This window comes from Styela clava, chromosome 9 (assembly GCF_964204865.1).
Source record: "Styela clava chromosome 9, kaStyClav1.hap1.2, whole genome shotgun sequence".
Lineage (NCBI taxonomy): Eukaryota > Metazoa > Chordata > Ascidiacea > Stolidobranchia > Styelidae > Styela > Styela clava.
This window is the reverse complement of record NC_135258.1, coordinates 17,620,646-17,646,706: the sequence shown is the minus strand read 5'-3', so window position 1 is coordinate 17,646,706 and position 26,061 is coordinate 17,620,646. Positions and strand designations below refer to the sequence as shown.

The 26,061-nt window shown below is 34.5% G+C and overlaps 1 protein-coding gene and 2 long non-coding RNA genes across 5 annotated transcripts in view; 1 reads left to right on the top strand and 2 right to left on the bottom strand.

Moving 5' to 3' along the window:
* LOC144427380 (E3 SUMO-protein ligase RanBP2-like) overlaps positions 1-26,061 on the top strand; it is a 189,085-nt gene that overhangs the window by 122,474 nt on the left and 40,550 nt on the right. The window lies entirely within an intron of this gene.
* LOC144427425 (uncharacterized) lies at positions 1,400-10,707 on the bottom strand. Its single transcript, XR_013477968.1, has 3 exons — positions 10,607-10,707; positions 9,121-9,241; positions 1,400-2,438 (listed from the first exon to the last, which is right to left on the bottom strand). It is a non-coding gene; the product is annotated as an uncharacterized LOC144427425 (long non-coding RNA).
* LOC144427172 (uncharacterized) lies at positions 18,991-21,045 on the bottom strand. The gene is made up of 4 exons (XR_013477795.1): positions 20,964-21,045; positions 20,282-20,343; positions 19,375-19,420; positions 18,991-19,110 (listed from the first exon to the last, which is right to left on the bottom strand). It is a non-coding gene; the product is annotated as an uncharacterized LOC144427172 (long non-coding RNA).

Genomic DNA, 26,061 nt, shown 5'->3' with positions numbered 1-26,061 from the left:
TTTCCGTGCGAGCCATATAACATTTCTTCAATTAATCAGACCTGAAATGTTTACTCGAAAGTCAACACATACAATGTCAATATACATTTAATGTGATTTCTGATGCTGCATGTAGTCGCTGCGGGCCTTGAACGGTTGCTCACTTGCAGCCCAAGTTGAAATCTACGATACTCATCACCCTTTTTCGTTTAGGTTACTCCGTAGTGTTTTTAAAACTATATCGCTTTGTGATGTCACAATATATGTTCCAGAATCCCCTTGTTTGTCACAATGCCTGTCTAGTAAATATCTTACATAACATAGACATGTGCTGGGCGCGCGTTCTCAAACGTATTGGGAATTTCCTGCCAAATTTGGCTATAAAAGAGTTTGAAATCTCGAAACAATAGTAAGCCTAGTCTTAGAATATTAGATTTTTCTGGGAACCATATGCCGTCACCAAAAGAGCCATATATGGCTCGCGAGCCATGGGTTCCCGACCCCTGTTCTATATGGTATACATTTTAAAGAAATCCTAACATAACACAAATTTACAATGTCTGAAAAGCGTTTTCAATCTGCTGTGAGACTGCTAGAACAAAACTTATGGTGATATCTTCCGTTTTAGATTTTAGTTTTAATATTTTATAATGCCGGTTTTCAATTAGGAAATTGGGTTGCAAATTCACCTGGTATTAAGCCTATTAAAATGTTTAGCATTTAAATTAAGTAAAGTAATTTTAACTTATTTAGGAATAGTAATAGATACCAATTTTAAAATTGATTGTGGGGATCCGTGAATAGTGGTGATGAATGTAAATTAGAAAGATTGAAAAGATTTTAATAACATACTTGTTCTTTAGACTCGAGTCAGCCACCTCTCTCAGTGATGCATAATCGGACGAATAACCCCGCATGTCTTTAGATATAATGATAAATTGTCTTTCCCGCTTTCAAGAAGTGTTTCACAAAGCTGAAATTTATATGAGATAATGAAATGTAGGTAAATTTTGTATGATATTGATTTGAATTATATATAGATGTTCGAACTACGTCATTATTAAGTTTGAGGTTTATAAGTTACAGAAAATGTAATTTGACAGGAGCACAGAGAAACTATGCTTATACTTTAGAGTTTAGATACATAAAAATGAAAATATCAAGATCAAGATCCTATCAAGATCGGAGCCTAGAACACATTGATAAATGTTCTAGTAAAACTTATTGTGAAATCAAGCACGCCGCGGAACAATTATTCCATGCTGAGAACCGATCGCATTTTTTTATTTCGCAATCTGTTTCTGAATATCAATAATTGTTTTTTCATTTTTGGTCACAATAAATTTCAAACAAACTTATTTATCGCTATATTTAAACTGCATGATTGCTCTTTTCTTGTCATTGTTGTAAACTGCTTGTCTGATTTTCGGGGAAGTCTGATTTTGGTCAGACGAAACGTTACAGAAATATATTTGTGTTAGTGTGCACAGCAGACTCTTGAATTGCATAGTATGGTATTTTATTCTTGCTACAGCATCCTTGCATTACATGCATACGGATCCACTAGCGCAAAGGCATAGAGAAAGGATTGGGAGTTAGTCTCGCGCAACCTCTATTGATCGTTATATTAGTCTTTTCGCGTGACTTCTGTATCCGAATGGATCCTGCCAAACTCCGGACTCGACAACTACCACAAGAAAAGAATTTAGAAGCAATACTAAAAAGAATTCAACGCCTTTAAAAGAATCACATTAAAAGGACCCTGGCTATCAAGATCTGAGCCTAGAACACATTGATAAATGTTAAACACATTGGTAAATTCCACTAGCGCAAAGGCATAGAGAAAGGATTGGGAGTTAGTCTCGCGCAACCTCTACTGATCGCTAATTTATTAGTTGTTGAACGTGTAAGTTCTAATATCTGAGATGAACTGTAGCTAAATTTGCATAATTTGTAGACGATGTGATAGAAAAGTGCCATAATATAAAACTGTGTTAATTTGAAGGACCCTCGTCGAACCCCTGGAACAGCTCCAACGAACACCAAAAATTCGATTGAACCCAGGTAAAAAAAAAACTACTGTTCTAGACCAGCGTTTCTCAAACTTTTTCGGCCACGGAACTTTTACACTTTTTATCTCGCCTCGCGAAACAAAAATGAAAGGGTAAAATTGATAAAGGAAAACGGTCTAATGTAATGGTTCCCAATGGATAATATTTTGGACATCTTGTGCGATAATTGAAATATTTGCAGCTCTTCCTGACTAGCGGGATTGAACATGATATATATATCAGTTTATACGTGACAAAATATGAATTAAAAGATTATAAGATTACATATATACTTGCTCTTTACTCTTTAGACTATATAGGCGTCAATCTCACTCCGTGATGCACCAGACTATTAACAATGTCGATTCTGTTTGATGCAATGACTCTTTCAAGCAGTGTTTTAGAAAACTGAAAATAAATATATAGTTTCATTATCAAGTTTGGGATTTATAAATCACAAAAAGTGCTGTTTGGCAGAGGTAAAGCAAAGGTAAACTTATATTAAAAATACATAAAAAAAAAATCAATCCAATGTTATGTTCGTGTGTATACCGAGTCCATCTAACTTTAGGTGAAACTAAATTTCGTTGACCCAAGACACTATCAAGTTATTTAAATCACAAAAAATGCTATTTAACAGAAATACAGAAAAGAGATTTGGTTAAAGACATAGTCTTTTAAACTATGTCCTTATCAATCTTCGGAGCTGTAATTAACATGGACACAGAGTAGCTAAGCTTATACTAGAAGTTAAAAAAAATAAAAATATTAATTTTTCGTTTAAATAAAATTATTTGCTAATTTGCTGCGTTACAGTATCGCCACTGAAAACGATATTTTATTTTGGGGCTTGCATGGCGTAGTTAACCAATGCCAAATCGTATAGAATTCACATTGATACACTCGGTTGGAATTACTTATTAGCCAGAAAAAAACGATAGTTGTCCGAATCATGATATTATACAGTATTTAGACTAGAGGATTTTCCAAAATAAATTCCATTTGACAGACAAACCAAAGCTGAGCTTATACTCAATATAATAAAAATAATACTTTGTCAGCAGGTTTCCCGAAAAAATTGCAGATATTATTTATTGATAGATATACAAGTAATTTACACGAGACGCGAGATATTCCAAACTTGAACGGCTTAAAATGTTTGTGTACCACAGGCATTGTGCGTTATATTTACCTAATATTGAGGTCCTCTAAATCAGCCACAGGGATTGTAGACATTCTACATTCATTATAAGAACATAACATATTAATACTCGAAATAAACTATGAAGAAATAGGGAATATATTTCTAGATTTGAAAACTTATGGACATGAGGGGCATGGGTTCTAGGAACACTACCAATGAAGGTCTATACTGGTTATAAGGTATTTGCGGCTATAGTATATCATAGGAAAATTAATTTTAGGACACGAATTTTGGGAGAGGGGATTAACAACTACATTAATACCCTCTGGTGAAAACGGGTTTTAAGATAAAAAAAATGTTATATGGTATGCAGAATGATAAGGACATGTTAGCTTTGGTACCTCATGATAAACGATTTTAGAGTCGTAATATTTGCAATAATAAAGCGTCATACATATTACATACACGCATGAATATAAGATATGAATACTCGCACTTAATAACAGCGCATTAGGAATATTGCCAGCTTCGAACACTTATCAACCTACTTCGAACATTCATAAATATGAATCGTATGGTTACTTGGACTACCAAGGATTGCCGGCTTCGAACACTTATCAATATGAACCGTATGGTTACTTGAACTACCAAGGAATGCCAGCTTCGAACACTTATCAATATGAATCGTATGGTTACTTGGACTACCATCGATTGCCAGCTTCGAACACTTATCAATATGAATTGTATGGTTATTGGTTACTAGGACTACCAAGGGAAGTATAAGTCGGGTGTACAATTGGCCTAATTTATATATTATCCTTATTGAAAGTTCCAGTTTGGGACACAAATTACATGGTTAACCAGTATCGAAGGTAGTAAGATTCACGGTTATATTAATGTACTTGATCAGACTCACTCCAATATTACCAGTATTGAAAATTTATTGCGATTCTGGATTGGAACATGAATGGCATAGTTATTAACTGTTTACTACCAGGTGGTATAAACCAGGGATTCCCAAAGTGGGCGGTTATAATTGTATTATAACCTGATAATTTAGTGGTTAGTTAATCGTTTAACGAGCCTACAATTTAAATATAATACGACGAATGAGAACACGCTGCAATGGGCAGGGGTTCAATAGCGCAGAAAATATTTAATTTAAATGGAGCTCCTTGAAATGCAATGAAATGAGGAAATAAAATTTATATGTTATATTTGAGAAATGCATCGATACGTGATTTTTATAAAGATGTATCTTTTGACAGAAGGCAGAAACCTGGATTCTTTCATTTACGACCTCGTTTGTGGTAGAGAAGGGGTTTGTAACAATGAAACAAGTGCTATCAAAACAAAACATCGCCATTCAATTAGTAAACGGGGTGAGTTGAGATTGTAGCTGACGAAAATGTCACCAAAAATTAAAAAAAAAATACTCTCTGAAAGACCAATAAGCTTATATATCTCATTGAAAAAAACACTATAAACTATGATTTACCTTGTTTATTTGTTCTGTATTATATTCGTTTCTGACCTCAAATGTTTTTGTAAACTGGGTGGGTATATATTACTGCGAATAAAAAGTTTAGGAACCACTGATATACACCATGATAATTTACAGATACATTTCTGCGCTTAGTCGGGTTCTTTTTTATAGTATGATACTATTTTGTGGAAAAAAACAAGTGAATTCTACACAGAATATTAAGAACCATGTTATCAATAAAGTAATACCCATATAAATAAAACATAAGAAATATAGACAAATCCGTGTATTTATTCTATTGGATCATTTATATAGATGTATACACATAATAACGTAACATATTAGTACCTGCAATCAACGATATAGCAATAGGAAATATATTTCTAGATTCAAAAAGTTATGAACATGAACGAACTTTTACCAATAGGATTTACGGCCATATTGATACGTTACAGCAGTGGTTTTCAAAGTGGGCGTCGTAAATTTTTTTTTTTTTGCGGAATCTCTTTTGCGCCACGTAGAAAAAGTAATAATACAAGCGTGAAAATGATACTAAACAAGAAAAGGCTAAAAACGCAAGTACGACGTAGGCTACATTGACTTTGGATCGTTCAAGTAGTAAAATTCCGTGATTTTTGTTGCAACTGGGGATGCGATGATACTAAATGCCGTTTGGGCTTATTAGATAACATGTTTCACTGGCCAAAATCTTGCTTCAACAAAACATTGCTGCTTTTCTTCGTCGTTTGTAAACGAAATCGATGTAAAAAGAAATTTGGATTTTCTTCAATAAGGATCATCCTTCATTGGTAAAAAAAAAGCGTTGCGCACTCTGATCCCTTTTGCGATTTCGTATTCATGCGAAGCAGGATTTGCGACCATGGTCATAATACGAACAAAATATCGATCTCGAGTAAATGTTGAGAGAGAAATGCGTGCGGCGCTCACAAATCTTACCAAGGTTTAGTAACAGTTGTAAAAAGACGCAAGTATTCCCATCCCATTAAATGCAATTTCACTGACTTTGGTTTAGTTTTTTTTGATCGTTTAAATAAAACTCATTGCAAAAAAGGTCCTTTATTGGAAGGTACGGTTTAATACGGTTTCCACGAAAAGCAACTTGAGCATATTTTTTGAACCACTGCGTTACAGTATCGCCACTTGAAACGATATTTTAGTTCGGGGCTTGCATGGCGTAGTTAACCAGTGCCAAATGGTATAGAATTCACATTGATACACTCGGTTGGAATTACTTATATCACATCGTTATTGGAAAGCTAATGTAATTCTAGCTTGGAACACGAATGACACGGTTAACTGGTTACTACCATGGTCATAGACCATGATACTTTCAAATTACATATATAAGATTAGCCAGATTGGCCCAGAAAATTAAATCAATAAATTCTATGCAAGAAAATAATGACTATGCTATCAATAAAATAAGGCAATATACATATAAATATGACACAGGATATATAGACATCCTTGTATCCGCAAAACTCAGTGTGTACTCAATTTAATTCATTATACACAGAAATGAGTTTCAATGTTTTAGAATTAATGATTTCCTCTCTATATTATTATTGATACAATGCTGTTCTAGCAGTTAGGTAGACGTTTTCAAGGGAGGATTCAAGGAGAAATCGATAAAGAAGTACTGGTACTTATATCTTGAGTATAATTTTTTTTCATAAGTATAGTATAGCTATGAAAATATTTTTACGAATTGTGGTGATTACAATGTAACTCTTGTTATGAAAATGCTCGCAACAACTCAAAAATAACTAGCTAGCAATAAGCTACATATAACAAATATTATGTTTCATTCAAAAATACCTTGAAAATACGGGGATGGACGGGGATGGAATGTAAATATCCAAGAAATGCACGATTAAGTCCAACAAACAAAAAATAGATTTAATTAGCTACATGCCCCTTCAAAAATTGTCTACGCCCCTTTTGCATAGCGCGCTCCACCCTTTGAAAACCATTGTCCCAGTGAATAATTGCTGATACTATTAAATTTCATGCCAATGATACTGAGAAATGAACACTGGTCCGGTTCTAAAGACTTTGCCATATAAAATTATTAGCGCGCATTGGTGCCTAAACTAACAGTATTACTGCAAACACAAGGGGAAAAGTTCCTTCTCAACAATGACGAAAATTTGACAAAATTTGGAACAAAGTAATGCAAGTTTTATTCCGAATATTGGGCGGTAATATAACAAAAACACGGTTTTTCATTGCTAAAATTCATTCTTGTCTTATTCGCTCATTAGCCACAAAAAAACGATAGTTGTCCGAATCATGATATTATAAAGTATTTGGGGGGTTTACCAAAAAAAATTCCATTTGACAGACAAACCGAAGCTGAGCTTATACTCAATATAATAAAAATAATACTTTGTCAGCAGGTTTCCCGAAAAAACGGACTTAGTTATTTTTTTATTCATAACTATTATATATGTGTCCATCAGCCCTTTCACGAAGTATATTGTTAATGCTGAATATGTTTTGCTCTTTATAACTAACAAGAGAGCTATGCTCAAATATATGGACACGAAATCCATAACGAAAATTTTTATCATCATTTCCCTGAAAATCATATGGTTTTCGTGTCCCACGCGTCCCATGGGAAATACAAAGGTGTGTTATCCCATCCCATCTCATGGCACGTTTCCCATGGACAAGCCTGAACATAAGGTAACTTTGCGATAATGCGTATCCATATTAAGTTTTTGGCCACTCGGAAGCGTTGACACAAAATCTTAATATGGTGAGCTGGAGTGAATATTTAATTATTAGATGCAAACAGCTAATTTTCAAAGAGATGCTAAAATTGTACAATACTCCGCCTAAAACTTAGCTATTAAACATGTACGACGATACTTCAAACACTTTTACGAAAATTTCTTCCCTGGTCTATTAAGGCATATGTTCTCAAAGTGCTCCGTGGGAGAAACTTAGGCGCTCCGATTACTTAATAAAATACTGACTTGTCCAATTTTGTGACTGTCCAAAGAAGTAATAACACTAATAAAATTTGACATCAGTAGTGTCGAAATATGACAACGAGCGCAATTTCAAATGTGACATTATATATAAGTAAGATCGCAGAGGATAAAAAGTTTTCTCTCGAGTAAAAATTTCAATTCATAGCCGGTGCGAGCATTCAAAATATCTTGTCATAGTAATTTATTTGTGTTCTTCGTTACTCGAATTTTAGTCGGGAAAACTTTTACGATTATTTAATAAATGAAAAATCACTATTTGAAAATTGCACGAAATACGTCCCAAACTGCCAACTATAAGTAGACCGGAATCGTATTTTGAAGTTAATCAAATTTGATTTGTTTTTTCGGCACTCAAAATTATTTTAAAGATATCGACAAAATACGAACGATTGTAATTTAAAACATTGCAAAAAAAAATGTTCGATATATTTTGCATTAATTATCTTATATATCGTCACATACAGAGAAAAAGTCGTATTGGGCTCCATCGGTAGTTTCAAAATAGACAAAAGGTACATCGCGCGAACAATTTACTGTGTTTCCATTTCAGTTTCTATATCAGGGGTCGGGAACCTTTTTGGTCAAGAGAGCCATAAAATATACATATTCTCAATTGCATTTCCGTGCGAGCCATATAACATTTCTTCAATTAATCAGACCTGAAATGTTTACTCGAAAGTCAACACATACAATGTCAATATACATTTAATGTGATTTCTGATGCTGCATGTAGTCGCTGCGGGCCTTGAACGGTTGCTCACTTGCAGCCCAAGTTGAAATCTACGATACTCATCACCCTTTTTCGTTTAGGTTACTCCGTAGTGTTTTTAAAACTATATCGCTTTGTGATGTCACAATATATGTTCCAGAATCCCCTTGTTTGTCACAATGCCTGTCTAGTAAATATCTTACATAACATAGACATGTGCTGGGCGCGCGTTCTCAAACGTATTGGGAATTTCCTGCCAAATTTGGCTATAAAAGAGTTTGAAATCTCGAAACAATAGTAAGCCTAGTCTTAGAATATTAGATTTTTCTGGGAACCATATGCCGTCACCAAAAGAGCCATATATGGCTCGCGAGCCATGGGTTCCCGACCCCTGTTCTATATGGTATACATTTTAAAGAAATCCTAACATAACACAAATTTACAATGTCTGAAAAGCGTTTTCAATCTGCTGTGAGACTGCTAGAACAAAACTTATGGTGATATCTTCCGTTTTAGATTTTAGTTTTAATATTTTATAATGTCGGTTTTCAATTAAGAAATTGGGTTGCAAATTCACCTGGTATTAAGCCTATTAAAATGTTCAGCATTTAAATTAAGTAAAGTAATTTTAACTTATTTAGGAATAGTAATAGATACCAATTTTAAAATTGATTGTGGGGATCCGTGAATAGTGGTGATGAATGTAAATTAGAAAGATTTTAATAACATACTTGCTCTTTAGACTCGAGTCAGCCACCTCTCCCAGTGATGCATAATCGGACGAATAACCCCGCATGTCTTTAGATATAATGATGAATTGTCTTTCCCTCTTTCAAGAAGTGTTTCAGAAAGCTGAAATTTATATGAGATAATGAAATGTAGGTAAATTTTGTATGATATTGATTTGAATTATATATAGATGTTCGAACTACGTCATTATTAAGTTTGAGGTTTATAAGTTACAGAAAATGTAATTTGACAGGAGCACAGAGAAACTATGCTTATACTTTAGAGTTTAGATACATAAAAATGAAAATATCAAGATCAAGATCCTATCAAGATCGAAGCCTAGAACACATTGATAAATGTTCTAGTAAAATTGTATTGTGAAATCAAGCACGCCACGGAACAGTTATTCCATGCTGAGAACCGATCGCATTTTTTTATTTCGCAATCTGTTTCTGAATATCAATATTTGTTTTTTCATTGTTTGGTCACAATTAATTTCAAACAAATTTATTTATCGCTATATTTAAACTGCATGATTGCTCTTTTCTTGTCATTGTTGTAAACTGCTTGTCTGATTTTTGGGGAAGTCTGATTTTGGTCAGACGAAACGTTACAGAAATATATTTGTGTTAGTGTGCACAGCAGACTCTTGAATTGCATAGTATGGTATTTTATTCTTGCTACAGCATCCTTGCATTACATGCATACGGATCCACTAGCGCAAAGGCATAGAGGAAGGATTGGGAGTTAGTCTCGCGCAACCTCTATTGATCGTTATATTAGTCTTTTCGCGTGACTTCTGTATCCGAATGGATCCTGCCAAACTCCGGACTCGACAACTACCACAAGAAAAGAATTTAGAAGCAATACTAAAAAGAATTCAACGCCTTTAAAAGAATCACATTAAAAGGACCCTGGCTATCAAGATCTGAGCCTAGAACACATTGATAAATGTTAAACACATTGGTAAATTCCACTAGCGCAAAGGCATAGAGAAAGGATTGGGAGTTAGTCTCGCGCAACCTCTACTGATCGCTAATTTATTAGTTGTTGAACGTGTAAGTTCTAATATCTGAGATGAACTGTAGCTAAATTTGCATAATTTGTAGACGATGTGATAGAAAAGTGCCATAATATAAAACTGTGTTAATTTGAAGGACCCTCGCCGAACCCCTGGAACAGCTCCAACGAACACCAAAAATTCGATTGGACCCAGGTAAAAAAAAAACTACTGTTCTAGACCAGCGTTTCCCAAACTTTTTCGGCCACGGAACTTTTACACTTTTTATCTCGCCTCGCGAAACAAAAATGAAAGGGTAAAATTGATAAAGGAAAACGGTCTAATGTAATGGTTCCCAATGGATAATATTTTGGACATCTTGTGCGATAATTGAAATATTTGCAGCTCTTCCTGACTAGCGGGATTGAACATGATATATATATCAGTTTATACGTGACAACATATGAATTAAAAGATTATAAGATTACATATATACTTGCTCTTTACTCTTTAGACTATATAGGCGTCAATCTCACTCCGTGATGCACCAGACTATTAACAATGTCGATTCTGTTTGATGCAATGACTCTTTCAAGCAGTGTTTTAGAAAACTGAAAATAAATATATAGTTTCATTATCAAGTTTGGGATTTATAAATCACAAAAAGTGCTGTTTGGCAGAAGTAAAGCAAAGGTAAACTTATATTAAAAATACATAAAAAAAAAATCAATCCAATGTTATGTTCGTGTGTATACCGAGTCCATCTAACTTTAGGTGAAACTAAATTTCGTTGACCCAAGACACTATCAAGTTATTTAAATCACAAAAAATGCTATTTAACAGAAATACAGAAAAGAGATTTGGTTAAAGACATAGTCTTTTAAACTATGTCCTTATCAATCTTTGGAGCTGTAATTAACATGGACACAGAGTAGCTAAGCTTATACTAGAAGTTAAAAAAAATAAAAATATTAATTTTTCGTTTAAATAAAATTATTTGCTGATTTGCTGCGTTACAGTATCGCCACTGGAAACGATATTTTATTTTGGGGCTTGCATGGCGTAGTTAACCAATGCCAAATCGTATAGAATTCACATTGATACACTCGGTTGGAATTACTTATTAGCCAGAAAAAAACGATAGTTGTCCGAATCATGATATTTTACAGTATTTAGACTAGAGGATTTTCCAAAATAAATTCCATTTGACAGACAAACCAAAGCTGAGCTTATACTCAATATAATAAAAATAATACTTTGTCAGCAGGTTTCCCGAAAAAATTGCAGATATTATTTATTGATAGATATACAAGTAATTTACACGAGACGCGAGATATTCCAAACTTGAACGGCTTAAAATGTTTGTGTACCACAGGCATTGTGCGTTATATTTACCTAATATTGAGGTCCTCTAAATCAGCCACAGGGATTGTAGACATTCTACATTCATTATAAGAACATAACATATTAATACTCGAAATAAACTATGAAGAAATAGGGAATATATTTCTAGATTTGAAAACTTATGGACATGAGGGGCATGGGTTCTAGGAACACTACCAATGAAGGTCTATACTGGTTATAAGGTATTTGCGGCTATAGTATATCATAGGAAATTTATTTTTAGGACACGAATTTTGGGAGAGGGGATTAACAACTACATTAATACCCTCTGGTGAAAACGGGTTTCAAGATAAAAAAAAAAATGTTATATGGTATGCAGAATGATAAGGACATGTTAGCTTTGGTACCTCATGATAAACGATTTTAGAGTCGTAATATTTGCAATAATAAAGCGTCATACATATTACATACACGCATGAATATAAGATATGAATACTCGCACTTAATAACAGCGCATTAGGAATATTGCCAGCTTCGAACACTTATCAACCTACTTCGAACATTCATAAATATGAATCGTATGGTTACTTGGAATACCAAGGATTGCCGGCTTCGAACACTTATCAATATGAACCGTATGGTTACTTGAACTACCAAGGAATGCCAGCTTCGAACACTTATCAATATGAATCGTATGGTTACTTGGACTACCATCGATTGCCAGCTTCGAACACTTATCAATATGAATTGTATGGTTATTGGTTACTAGGACTACCAAGGGAAGTATAAGTCGGGTGTACAATTGGCCTAATATATATATTATCCTTATTGAAAATTCCAGTTTGGGACACAAATTACATGGTTAACCAGTATCGAAGGTAGTAAGATTCACGGTTATATTAATGTACTTGATTAGACTCACTCCAATATTACCAGTATTGAAAATTTATTGCGATTCTGGATTGGAACATGAATGGCATAGTTATTAACTGTTTACTACCAGGTGGTATAAACCAGGGATTCCCAAAGTGGGCGGTTATAATTATATTATAACCTGATAATTTAGTGAAGAGTTAATCGTTTAACGAGCCTACAATTTAAATATAATACGACGAATGAGAACACGCTGCAATGGGCAGGGGTTCAATAGCGCAGAAAATATTTAATTTAAATGGAGCTCCTTGAAATGCAATGAAACGAGGAAATAAAATTCATATGTTATATTTGAGAAATGCATCGATACGTGATTTTTATAAAGATGTATCTTTTGACAGAAGGCAGAAACCTGGATTCTTTCATTTACGACCTCGTTTGTGGTAGAGAAGGGGTTTGTAACAATGAAACAAGTGCTATCAAAAAAAACATCGCCATTCAATTAGTAAACGGGGTGAGTTGAGATTGTGGCTGACGAAAATGTCACCAAAAATTAAAAAAAAAAACTCTCTGGAAGACCAATAAGCTTATATATCTCATTGAAAAAAACACTATAAACTATGATTCACCTTGTTTATTTGTTCTGTATTATATTCGTTTCTGACCTCAAATGTTTTTGTAAACTGGGTGGGTATATATTACTGCGAATAAAAAGTTTAGGAACCACTGATATAGACCATGATAATTTACAGATACATTTCTGCGCTTAGTCGGGTTCTTTTTTATAGTATGATACTATTTTGTGGAAAAAAAACAAGTGAATTCTACACAGAATATTAAGAACCATGTTATCAATAAAGTAATACCCATATAAATAAAACATAAGAAATATAGACAAATCCGTGTATTTATTCTATTGGATCATTTATATAGATGTATACACATAATAACGTAACATATTAGTACCTGCAATCAACGATATAGCAATAGGAAATATATTTCTAGATTCAAAAAGTTATGAACATGAAAGACCTTTTACCAATAGGATTTACGGCCATATTGATACGTTACAGCAGTGGTTTTCAAAGTGGGCGTCGTAAATTTTTTTTTTTTTGCGGAATCTCTTTTGCGCCACGTAGAAAAAGTAATAATACAAGCGTGAAAATGATACTAAACAAGAAAAGGCTAAAAACGCAAGCACGACGTAGGCTACATTGACTTTGGATCGTTCAAGTAGTAAAATTCCGTGATTTTTGTTGCAACTGGGGATGCGATGATACTAAATGCCGTTTGGGCTTATTAGATAACATGTTTCACTGGCCAAAATCTTGCTTCAACAAAACATTGCTGCTTTTATTCGTCGTTTTTAAACGAAATCGATGTAAAAAGAAATTTGGATTTTCTTCAATAAGGATCATCCTTCATTGGTAAAAAAAAGTGTTGCGCAATCTGATCCTTTTTGCGATTTCGTATTCATGCGAAGCAAGATTTGCGACCATGGTCGTAATACGAACAAAATATCGATCTCGAGTAAATGTTGAGAGAGAAATGCGTGCGGCGCTCACAAATCTTACCAAGGTTTAGTAACAGTTGTAAAAAGACGCAAGTATTCCCATCCCATTAAATGCAATTTCACTGACTTTGGTTTAGTTTTTTTTGATCGTTTAAATAAAACTCATTGCAAAAAAAGGTCCTTTATTGGAAGGTACGGTTTAATACGATTTCCACGAAAAGTCGCAACTTGAGCATATTTTTTGAACCACTGCGTTACAGTATCGCCACTTGAAACGATATTTTAGTTCGGGGCTTGCATGGCGTAGTTAACCAGTGCCAAATGGTATAGAATTCACATTGATACACTCGGTTGGAATTACTTATATCACATTGTTATTGGAAAGCTAATGTAATTCTAGCTTGGAACACGAATGACACGGTTAACTGGTTACTACCATGGTCATAGACCATGATACTTTCAAATTACATATATAAGATTAGCCAGATTGGCCCAGAAAATTAAATCAATAAATTCTATGCAAGAAAATAATGACTATGCTATCAATAAAATAAGGCAATATACATATAAATATGACACAGGATATATAGACATCCTTGTATCCGCAAAACTCAGTGTGTACTCAATTTAATTCATTATACACAGAAATGAGTTTCAATGTTTTAGAATTAATGATTTCCTCTCTATATTATTATTGATACAATGCTGTTCTAGCAGTTAGGTAGACGTTTTCAAGGGAGGATTCAAGGAGAAATCGATAAAGAAGTACTGGTACTTATATCTTGAGTATAATTTTTTTTCATAAGTATAGTATAGCTATGAAAATATTTTTACGAATTGTGGTGATTACAATGTAACTCTTGTTATGAAAATGCTCGCAACAACTCAAAAATAACTAGCTAGCAATAAGCTACATATAACAAATATTATGTTTCATTCAAAAATACGGGGATGGACGGGGATGGAATGTAAATATCCAAGAAATGCACGATTAAGTCCAACAAACAAAAAATAGATTTAATTAGCTACATGCCCCTTCAAAAATTGTCTACGCCCCTTTTGCATAGCGCGCTCCACCCTTTGAAAACCATTGTCCCAGTGAATAATTGCTGATACTATTAAATTTCATGCCAATGATACTGAGAAATGAACACTGGTCCGGTTCTAAAGACTTTGCCATATAAAATTATTAGCGCGCATTGGTGCCTAAACTAACAGTATTACTGCAAACACAAGGGGAAAAGTTCCTTCTCAACAATGACGAAAATTTGACAAAATTTGGAACAAAGTAATGCAAGTTTTATTCCGAATATTGGGCGGTAATATAACAAAAACACGGTTTTTCATTGCTAAAATTCATTCTTGTCTTATTCGCTCATTAGCCACAAAAAAACGATAGTTGTCTGAATCATGATATTATAAAGTATTTGGGGGGTTTACCAAAAAAAATTCCATTTGACAGACAAACCGAAGCTGAGCTTATACTCAATATAATAAAAATAATACTTTGTCAGCAGGTTTCCCGAAAAAACGGACTTAGTTACCTTTTTATTCATAACTATTATATATGTGTCCATCAGCCCTTTCACGAAGTATATTGTTAATGCTGAATATGTTTTGCTCTTTATAACTAACAAGAGAGCTATGCTCAAATATATGGACACGAAATCCATAACGAAAATTTTTACCGTCATTTCCCTAAAAATCATATGGTTTTCGTGTCCCACGCGTCCTATGGGAAATACAAAGGTGTGTTATCCCATCCCATCTCATGGCACGTTTCCCATGGAAAAGCCTGAACATAAGTTAACTTTGCGATAATGCGTATCCATATTAAGTTTTTGGCCACTCGGAAGCGTTGACACAAAATCTTAATATGGTGAGCTGGAGTGAATATTTAATTATTAGATGCAAACAGCTAATTTTCAAAGAGATGCTAAAATTGTACAATATTCCGCCTAAAACTCAGCTATTAAACATGTACGACGATACTTCAAACACTTTTACGAAAATTTCTTCCCTGGTCTATTAAGGCATATGTTCTCAAAGTGCTCCGTGGGAGAAACTTAGGCGCTCCGATTACTTAATAAAATACTGACTTGTCTAATTTTGTGACTGTCCAAAGAAGTAATAACACTAATAAAATTTGACATCAGTAGTGTCGAAATATGACAACGAGCGCAAATTCAAATGTGACATTATATATAAGTAAGATCGCAGAGGATAAAAAGTTTTCTCTCGATTAAAAATTTCAATTCATAGCCGGTGCGAGCATTCAAAATATCTTGTCATAGTAATTTATTTGTGTTCTTCGTTACTCGAATTTTAGTCGGGAAAACTTTTACGATTATTTAATAAATGAAAAATCACTATTTGAAAATTGCACGAAATACGTCCCAAACTGAAAACTAGACCGGAGTAGAAAAGTAGACCGGAATCGTATTTTGAAGTTAATCAAATTTGATTTGTTTTTTCGGCACTCAAAATTATTTTAAAGATATCGACAAAATACGAACGATTGTAATTTAAAATATTGCAAAAAAAAATGTTCGATATATTTTGCATTAATTATCTTATATATCGTCACATACAGAGAAAAAGTCGTATTGGGCTCCATCGGTAGTTTCAAAATAGACAAAAGGTACATCGCGCGAACAATTTACTGTGTTTCCATTTCAGTTCCTATATGGTATACATTTTAAAGAAATCCTAACATAACACAAATTTACAATGTCTGAAAAGTGTTTTCAATCTGCTGTGAGACTGCTAGAACAAAACTTATGGTGATATCTTCCGTTTTAGATTTTAGTTTTAATATTTTATAATGCCGGTTTTCAATTAAGAAATTGGGTTGCAAATTCACCTGGTATTAAGCCTATTAAAATGTTTAGCATTTAAATTAAGTAAAGTAATTTTAACTTATTTAGGAATAGTAATAGATACCAATTTTAAAATTGATTGTGGGGATCCGTGAATAGTGGTGATGAATGTAAATTAGAAAGATTTTAATAACATACTTGCTCTTTAGACTCGAGTCAGCCACCTCTCCCAGTGATGCATAATCGGACGAATAACCCCGCATGTCTTTAGATATAATGATGAATTGTCTTTCCCTCTTTCAAGAAGTGTTTCAGAAAGCTGAAATTTATATGAGATAATGAAATGTAGGTAAATTTTGTATGATATTGATTTGAATTATATATAGATGTTCGAACTACGTCATTATTAAGTTTGAGGTTTATAAGTTACAGAAAATGTAATTTGACAGGAGCACAGAGAAACTATGCTTATACTTTAGAGTTTAGATACATAAAAATGAAAATATTAATTGTCAGTTCATTGACAAATTATTCACAGATTTCCCCCTAAATTACAAATATTACTTTGGAATGATTTGTCAGCGTATAATATTGCAACACATCATATAAAATATATTTATATTCATGAAGAGCACGTTGAAAATACGGCTACATATTCAAGAAAGGAAAATATCGAAAATAAGGCGGGAAAGATAAAATCTAACAAATTTTTCCTTTACGCCCCTCAATAAATTGTCCACGCCCTTGTGATAAGCTATGCTTATTCTAAAGATACAAAGACGACAACTTGTAGCATACTGATATCCATTTACATTTATCAGTGTGTTATATTTTACCTTCAAGTTCTCTATAGTCTTTCCCTCCCAGCAACTTCCTGAAAATATAGGTCAATAAATAACTTCAGCCACAGACATTGTAGACATATATATATATAAATAAGAACAGGACAGATTATTACTACGGAATAAACGATAAGGAAATAGGAATTATATTTCCAGATTCGAAAACTTATGAACATGGGACGGTATGATTACTGAGACTACAAGCAACGGATATATAGGCTGACTATAGTAGATTTACAATTTGGTGGGATCTCATGTATATAGTGATCTTTAAACTGGTTATCGAGCAGCGACACCCAAGTTTCTAATATCTAATTAAAAAAGTAAGAATTCCAGAGATTTGAAACTACTATATCTTATATTGACGGTGTGTGCCGTATAAACGATTCAACTAACACCATTCAGTAGAGATTATAAACGAGAGTTTATATGAATTAAGCTCTTCACACGTGATTAGGCATAACACGACGTGACCTGCCCCAACAATAGGGAAAATATGACATATATTTCCATGTCTCTAAATTTAAACAGTCATGAACATATGAATACTTAGCACTTTTACCAAGGGGATATGAACCAAAAAAAGTTTACACTTGGTTGAATATAATTTACACAGTATTGTTTTTGAAAATTTTAGTTGGGACACGAGTTCTTTAAGGTGTAAGATTAACGGCTATCTTAATACACTTAGTATGACTCACTCTTATAATATCATTATTGGAAATTTGGGGCGATTTCAGTTTGAAGTATAGTTGGGAACATCAATGACATGGTTATCAACTGTTTACTACCAGAGCGTTTACTACCACGATGAGCTACAGTTAAATTTAAGACATTAGTCTGATTACCATTATCATTTGTGGCAAAAACGCTCATCAGATTAATAAAAAAGGCCAGGACTACGATTTCAGGGAAATTAGGCATATTAGTGTGTATATAGGCACCCCATGGTGAACAACAAGGTAAACAATAAGTTTTAATATTTGCATGGTTATTAAGTTGGGGTTGTGTTTTAACCGAATTGCACTTAACGAGGCATAGTTCAAATCCTTTCAGTATCTCTGCAGATATACACTGCTGGATTAACTTATAGTATCACTTTAAAAAAATTCACTGTTTGTAGTAATCACAACGTGACGCCCTATTGCGATGAAACGCCTTTTATTTATGCTGACCCGATGAACTTTACCTAAACTGACATTACAAGATAGTAATTGGTCTTTCGGTTTGGACGATTAAACGAAACAACAGCAGATGGGACAACACAGCAGTTAGCCCCTGAACGTGCAGCGCTATACTGACTACGCCATTATTCACCGGATATTGCTACAGTTAATTTGTTGTACAGAATAGTTAATTTCGCGATTATACTCAAAATATTAAAAGTAATAATTTGTCTGTCGATTTCACGGAAAAAAATACAACATATCATTTATTTATAGACATGTAAATTGAAAGATTTCAAATGATATGATTACATACTTGCTCTTCAGACTTGATAGGCCTCCATCTCACTCAGTGATGAAAATCTGACACTTGACGAATTTCTTTTGGTGCAATGATAAATTGTTCTGTCGACTTTCAAGCAGTGTTTTATAACGCTGAAAATCAATATATAGATCGTGATTTTGTGTAAGTCAGTTCTAAATTTGAATTAAACTAAATTTCATGGAGCCAACTATGCCATTTTCAGGCAGTTAATTCACACAAATGTTATTTGACAGAGACACTACAAAGCTATGCTTATGCTAAAGATACAAAAAACCAACTATGTAATTCAATTGAAGTCATTTTCAACTATGTCGCTGATTTCCCCAAATTTACATCCTTTAGTTAAAATGATATGTTAGTGTATCATATTGTACCTCGTTTTGTATTGTTGAAGTGAGACTCTTTTCTGAATATTTTCTTCTAAAAATATACGTAAGTTTTAATAAAATACGTAACGGGTAAATTTCGATATTGAATTTCCTAAAATTTAAAATTTAGAAAGTTTAGACGAATAGACGAATAAAATTTATTCAGCGATTGACATTAAATTTCAAATATAAACTCTATAACATATCAGGTGTAGTCTTCAAACTGCACAAATTGCAAATATTACAATAACAATAAAATACTCAATGAATTTATTTAACTCTTTCATGGAGTATATGACTAATTAATTACCTCTGATCAGTAATTTGTAGCATTATCACATTGTTCACGGTAGAGATCGCAAACTGGGGATCGCTATCCAGCAGGGAAGCGCGCAACGAATTTTAGGGGTCGCAAAGAGTACACCAATTTGATACAAGATACTATATTTATAGTACTTTTTTGGACTTCTGCTTTGAAACACAATTATTAAAGCTTGTGCAAAATCTAAATCTTACAATTTCGATAGAATGCACAGGATCAAAAAAGCGGCATAACAATGTTCGGACCTCCTGAAGTATGCGCACCAAGATGGCGCACAACCTGAACTCGGGTTGTGTACCTGGTCAGGATTCAGGTTATGCGACATTTTGGTACGCATACATCAGGAGCACTCAATGTTGGCTTGCATCGAACTATTTAGCATTTTAAACGTGAACGTGGGTCTGACTTTTTTATATAAATCTTACAATTTCGAGAGAAAACACATGATCAGATAAGTGGCATAACAATGCTGACTCTGATCGCAAGACCAGAGACGCGGTGCGCTCGCATCGAATTCTTTAGAATTTTAAACAAAAACAGTAGTATACAGGAATCAATAGGCGTCAAATAAAATGTTCAAATAATATTTACTTGTAATATTCCTCGTTCGTTAGTTCGTGTCTTTGAATCTTTAACCTTCAATATTTCTTCATCTGAAAAAAGTTAAGATATTGATAAATAAATTGTCGCAGAACTGTAGCTAGCATAATCAATGGACAGTGGGACTGAATCTATCGGATCTTTTGCACAAAGCTCCCGCCACGTTTTAAAATCACATATCAGTAATTATCCATTTGGGGTTAGGAATGATTTAAAAATTTGAATTTCCAGTGCAATCTGCATTCCTAACTTAAACTGGATAATTACTAATTCTCTTATTTTGAACGTTGGTAGGGTCTTTGTACAAAGATCCAATCCATACACAATAATATATTAAAGTAAAAAGGCTATGGCGAATCTCTATTAAACCATGGATTTTGCGCTACATTTGCGAAAGTTTTGAAAGGAAGTGTATTACGTTTAAGTTTCTTCATGATAAGCTTTTGTATTGTCATATAGGTTTTAAGTTTGGCCTATTCGTGAGAAAACGATAGAACCCGCTGTTAGTGAGTTGGGTGCAAAAGAGAATCATCCATCAATCTAGACTTCTGTATTAGTTAATAAGTCCAAGTCGTATAGGCCCGAAAACCTCTAATTTACCACTTATACAATAGTAAAATGAAAGCAATATAATAGCAATGAAAACAATGGGTATAAAGAACGTTTAACTCACCTGAATATTGTTTCGAACTCGCTGTCCTAACCCAACAGGCAGCCTATCCATACATCCTACACAAAATCAAATCTTATCCTATCACGAACATTTGTGACTGACTGAAACCGATGTCGCTTGTGGCTTCCCGCGCAAAAATATCTGACGAAAAAAGCTATCTGATTGTTGGTAATCAAATGTTTTTATCTGATTACTTTAATTACTCCAGGTTGTCGTTACGCCCCGATCACGCTTCTGGCGCGTGATCTCAAAGTTGCAGAATGCAAATGGCGGTTGGATTTGCTTTATTCATAGTATAATACCTAGTTCACAGTAATATTCTCAGGATCTTTTGTAACAAGCCCCTCCCCAAAACAACACCCCGCCAACGCTCGAATTAAATAAAAAATAGTACTTATTCAGTTAAGGTGAGGGATGCAGATTCAGCCGGGAATTCAAATTTTCGAATCGTTCTAACCCAAAACCCTAACTGCATAATTACTCATTTTTTATTTTAAAACTTGACAGGGGTGTTTAGCTCAGATCACACATTTTTGCATCAGTGACGGGAGCTTAGTACAAAGAATCCAGCAATTCCATTATATTTGTCTGTTTACATTTGTCGAGTAAACGCGCACGTGAATGCTATCAAAAATGTAACCGTCCTACAACTCAATGAAAGAATAACGGCGTGTACAGGTTCAGCGTTATATCAATGCATTCTCTGCATTGGCGTACAAATCTTAGCTCATTAACTGGCGCATAGCCAAGAATACTTTTAAGTTTTCTTACTATAACGTGCGGGCGATGTCGTTAAAAGAGAGGTCATATTGTGACGTTGTTTCGATGCCTACTATATAGTAATTTCTTCGCCCAAACCAAACGGCGGAGACATAACATCAGCAACGAGATTAATCACGGTTCTATGTGAAGTAAATAATTGACTGCTCAAGACAAGAGCATACCGACGACAACAACTGATGATATATAGATCAACTATTCGAGACCATTCAAATATTTGGTGTTATGGAGCTCGTGAAGAGGTGGACTGTTATTAACGTAGCCCCACAATAATGACGTAACAAAAACAAATTGTTACTTAGCAATCAATATTGATGGGTGAATTGAAATTACTCTATTTAACACCTCAGATGTATTTGCTGCTGCTTAAATTTTATTAATGCCATTTTGAGTAGACGAATAGATCGCGGAGACCTTAGGTCCGTTTGAAGCACTTTGAGTCTGTCTCTAGATTAGACCTCTTGGTAAAGAACGATCATGATACAGGTATGTAAGGCCGTAAAGAACATTCCTGAGATTTCAACACCCAGGGGAAGGGTATACACGTATTTTAATGTATTTAGTATCTATGTCAGCCAGTGCACTGCAGCTGACTACGTTTGCGTTGAGTGGCGAATCGTGCTAAGCCCTAGGAATGCGCTTGATTTCTAACCTAAGACTACCCCGCTTAGATTCGCAGGTTCAAATCCCGTAGGGGATAATTTAGTACCAGAGGATTGCTGGCGGCTTCCTCCCGCCACCCCTACCCCAAGCCACAGAACACTTGCACTTTTTAGGTCGCTTCGCGGAACACCAAAAATGAAATTGAAAAAGAACAAGAGAGCTATGCTCAAATATATGGACACGTAGCGCCACCCAATGGCAATAATTTTGATGACGTCATAGCGAAAAAAAAAGTAATAGCCTTCTGGAGAAAAATTTTATCTTCAACCACTGAAAATTTCAAAGCAATTGGTCCAGTATTCGAAGAGAAAAGCGACTTTTTAAAAACGTGTCAAAGAACAAGAACAACAACAAGGATAACAAGAACAAGAACAACAACAACATAATATTGAAACGATCGTTATGTCCACTACGTGTCCAAAAATGATGCAATGCAGCGTGTTGCTAAATGCGCCGCGAATACCTAAAATATGATTGGATATTTTTGTTTTGTTTTTCAATTTAAATGCTGGGTATATGCATTAATAAATTATTTTCACCTTTCTATGTCGATTACTTTTCATTACGTAGTGTGTGCCTTTAATGTTACGTAACAATGAAGTACTTTTATTTATCTGCTCAATCTATTATTATTTATCCACTGAATCGAGTTTAGCAAACATAAGTAATTTTTTCCGCATTTTAAAGTGTAACCAGGCAGAGGTGGAGGAAGAAAAGTTGACCTTTTGCCATTATCCTTTAGGCATACATGTTTACCTACAGCAAAACCAAAAGCTGTAAACTTGATATTGAACTTGACAATCAAAAAGCTAGGCCGACGGTTAACGAAAATGCCACCACCCGCAAAAAGTTTGTCAGCTTTAGGCCGACGGTGACGCGATATTCAACAGTCGTTAGTTGAGCGACAACTTTACGATGACGTGATTGACATGGCGACCAATTTAGCCCTAAGCGAACGCCATATAAAAAAGATGTTTTCTTGTAGGCTTTCCCACTACCGGAGGAAAAAATCTCATTATGTATAATTTTTGCAGCCATAGATTATACATTTACATAAAGTCATCAGCTCCACGAAACTAGGGCTCAACTTCTTAACTTTGGCCGCGAGTAGGGCTAGCCTAAATTTTACTGGTTGGCAAAATTGGCCCGACTTCGCTCAGTTGGATGATTCGTGTCAACCATTACATCGACTGATGGATTTCATTAATCATCTTGCACAATTTCATTGATCATTTGAAGGCTCTCTCCTAACTTTCCAAGCTAAGGAAGAACGCAAGAGAATCGATTCCGGCCCATTACAAGTTGAAGCAGTGAGGAAAGCTTACTTGTGCCTTTATGGGTTTCGCTTTGGGTAGGATCTTCATATAAGCGCGACTGGACTGAGGTCTGAACTCTGGATCTCCAGTTGGATAATGTATATTTAATACAATGACTTGTAAAGATCCATTTGTACACTCAGTGTACAATGAGAGGATGAGCTGAAAAAGCCTAACTTGGTAACATCACGCGCACTCACTCAGAAATACAGGAGACCGATATCTGAGCAAAGTTACAGGCCAACACACTAAACTGCCAAGAAAGACTATAAAAAGACATGATATACTCGACATAGTCGACCACATGTTGGAAGTACAGTAAGTTGGTCTCGCGCAATCCAACTCGTAATCCATTTAGATTCGCCAACATTATAAAACTTACGACACTTGCATAAATATAATTTTGTGTCTCCAGTATTAGATTTTCTATATGTAGCCTACTATTCAAACAACTGAACTATCGCACTATTGGATTCCTCGGGCCCCTTAAATGTTCCACTGGAATTATGCTTCACCAAAAAAAAAAAAAAAATTCAAAACCACTGGGTTGCATCAATAAATGATTCCATGTTTGATAACTTGACTAACTGGACAGCATAACCGATTTTTAATCGCATAACCCACACGGACTGGTAACCTGGCAAAAGGGCGTGGTACTCAGGTTTGATTACGCAGTCATTTCGGCTTTCATCACCCCCACCGGATTGTGTGTGAAAATGCTTCTTATTAAATTTCATATTTTTTTTTTTGAAACTTCATCGCTTTTGGCAGAATCCGAAAATCGAAAATACTTTAGAAGAGTGAGTAATTTGATACATAACATTATCACATTGCACCAAAACTTGTAGGGTCACATTTTTGCCAGAACAGCCATAGACCACTCACAACACTATCACCCTTGTGTGGTGCATACCATATATGTACACACCCTTTAAGCTTGACCATTTCCCCGTTTTATAGTATATATGTGGTATCATCACTCAATGGTATTGTACTTACATCCAAATTCTTAATCTTATTACTATATTTACATGCAGTGTGTTTCATGTTGTGTTGTGTCTGTATTTATATATATATAGATGTTGTTTTGTTATACAAACTCCTTTGTACACACAGTTTTGGATACTCCACCCTTACCTCTGTTACCAAACCCAGCCACCCTCTTTGCACAACTGTCTGTATAAAGGACCATATTATACGTATTTGATGTACCGTAATATAATTTATACATATCAAAAGAGATGTATGACGCATATTCGTGTTTTAGGCCAGTATGATCTTGTGCATACATACCGTATTCAGTATTTATAATTACTAATTCTTTTATATTGCTTTTACGAGACGAATAAACATACATACATACACCGGACCAATATGTAAATCCTATCCCTTTCTTACAAACTTTTAGTAATAATATACAATAAACATATATAACCGCACGAACATACGCAGCATGTTAATTACCGAATTTGCCTCGAGGAAAATCTGCCTATAAGTAATATTTTGACGGCGGTGTCCTCGTCAGTCACCGTAGCGCAGGGGTAGCGACTAGGTGCCGCTGAGCGTAAGTCTTTGGAGGATGAACTGATAGTAAGCCCCAAAACGGCCAAATATCAGTGAATAGCTCTAGAATAGATCAAAATAGTATTAAAAAAGTGGTTTTTACCACTTTGTGTCTAACTTTAAATGCCATGAAATCGTTTGTTTCAAAATTTCGGATCTTAGGGCAAAAAATAAACACACTCGCTACCACTCAAAATTGCAAAAAAAAAAAAAGATTGCGCAAGAAATTCCAATTTTCAAATCATTCCTAACACTAACTAGATAAATACCAATTTTTAAACGATGTGGACCGTTTGCGTGTAAAGCGAACGTGATGACCACTACACTACAGAAACGCGCACGCCGGTGGGTCATATTAAAATGAACAATACTCTTGGGAGACTTCTATATAGGGAAACATATACACCCGTGGTTCGTGAAATCGGCTTGAAACCGACCCTGATGTCTTTGCGTAGTGCAGTGGTCATCGCGTTTGCAAACGGTACTTCCAAAGTGAGAAACATGTTTTCCTGTTAACATTTCGCTCTAGCCTAAAATCTTTGACGGATCTCGTTCATCGCCGTAAGAAATGGTGCATATTATGAACTTGGGTATCCTTTTTAAAGTATAAATTAACCCTTCGTGGTAGATTTTTACTTCCTCCTAATATCTCGAAATACTTTTAAGATGAAATGAATATTTGCTCGAACAATCGATAATAACCGAATGTATTTTTATCATAATTATCACACATTTAAGAAAAATGGGTTGAAATGCTGAAATTAATCAGTTGTTAA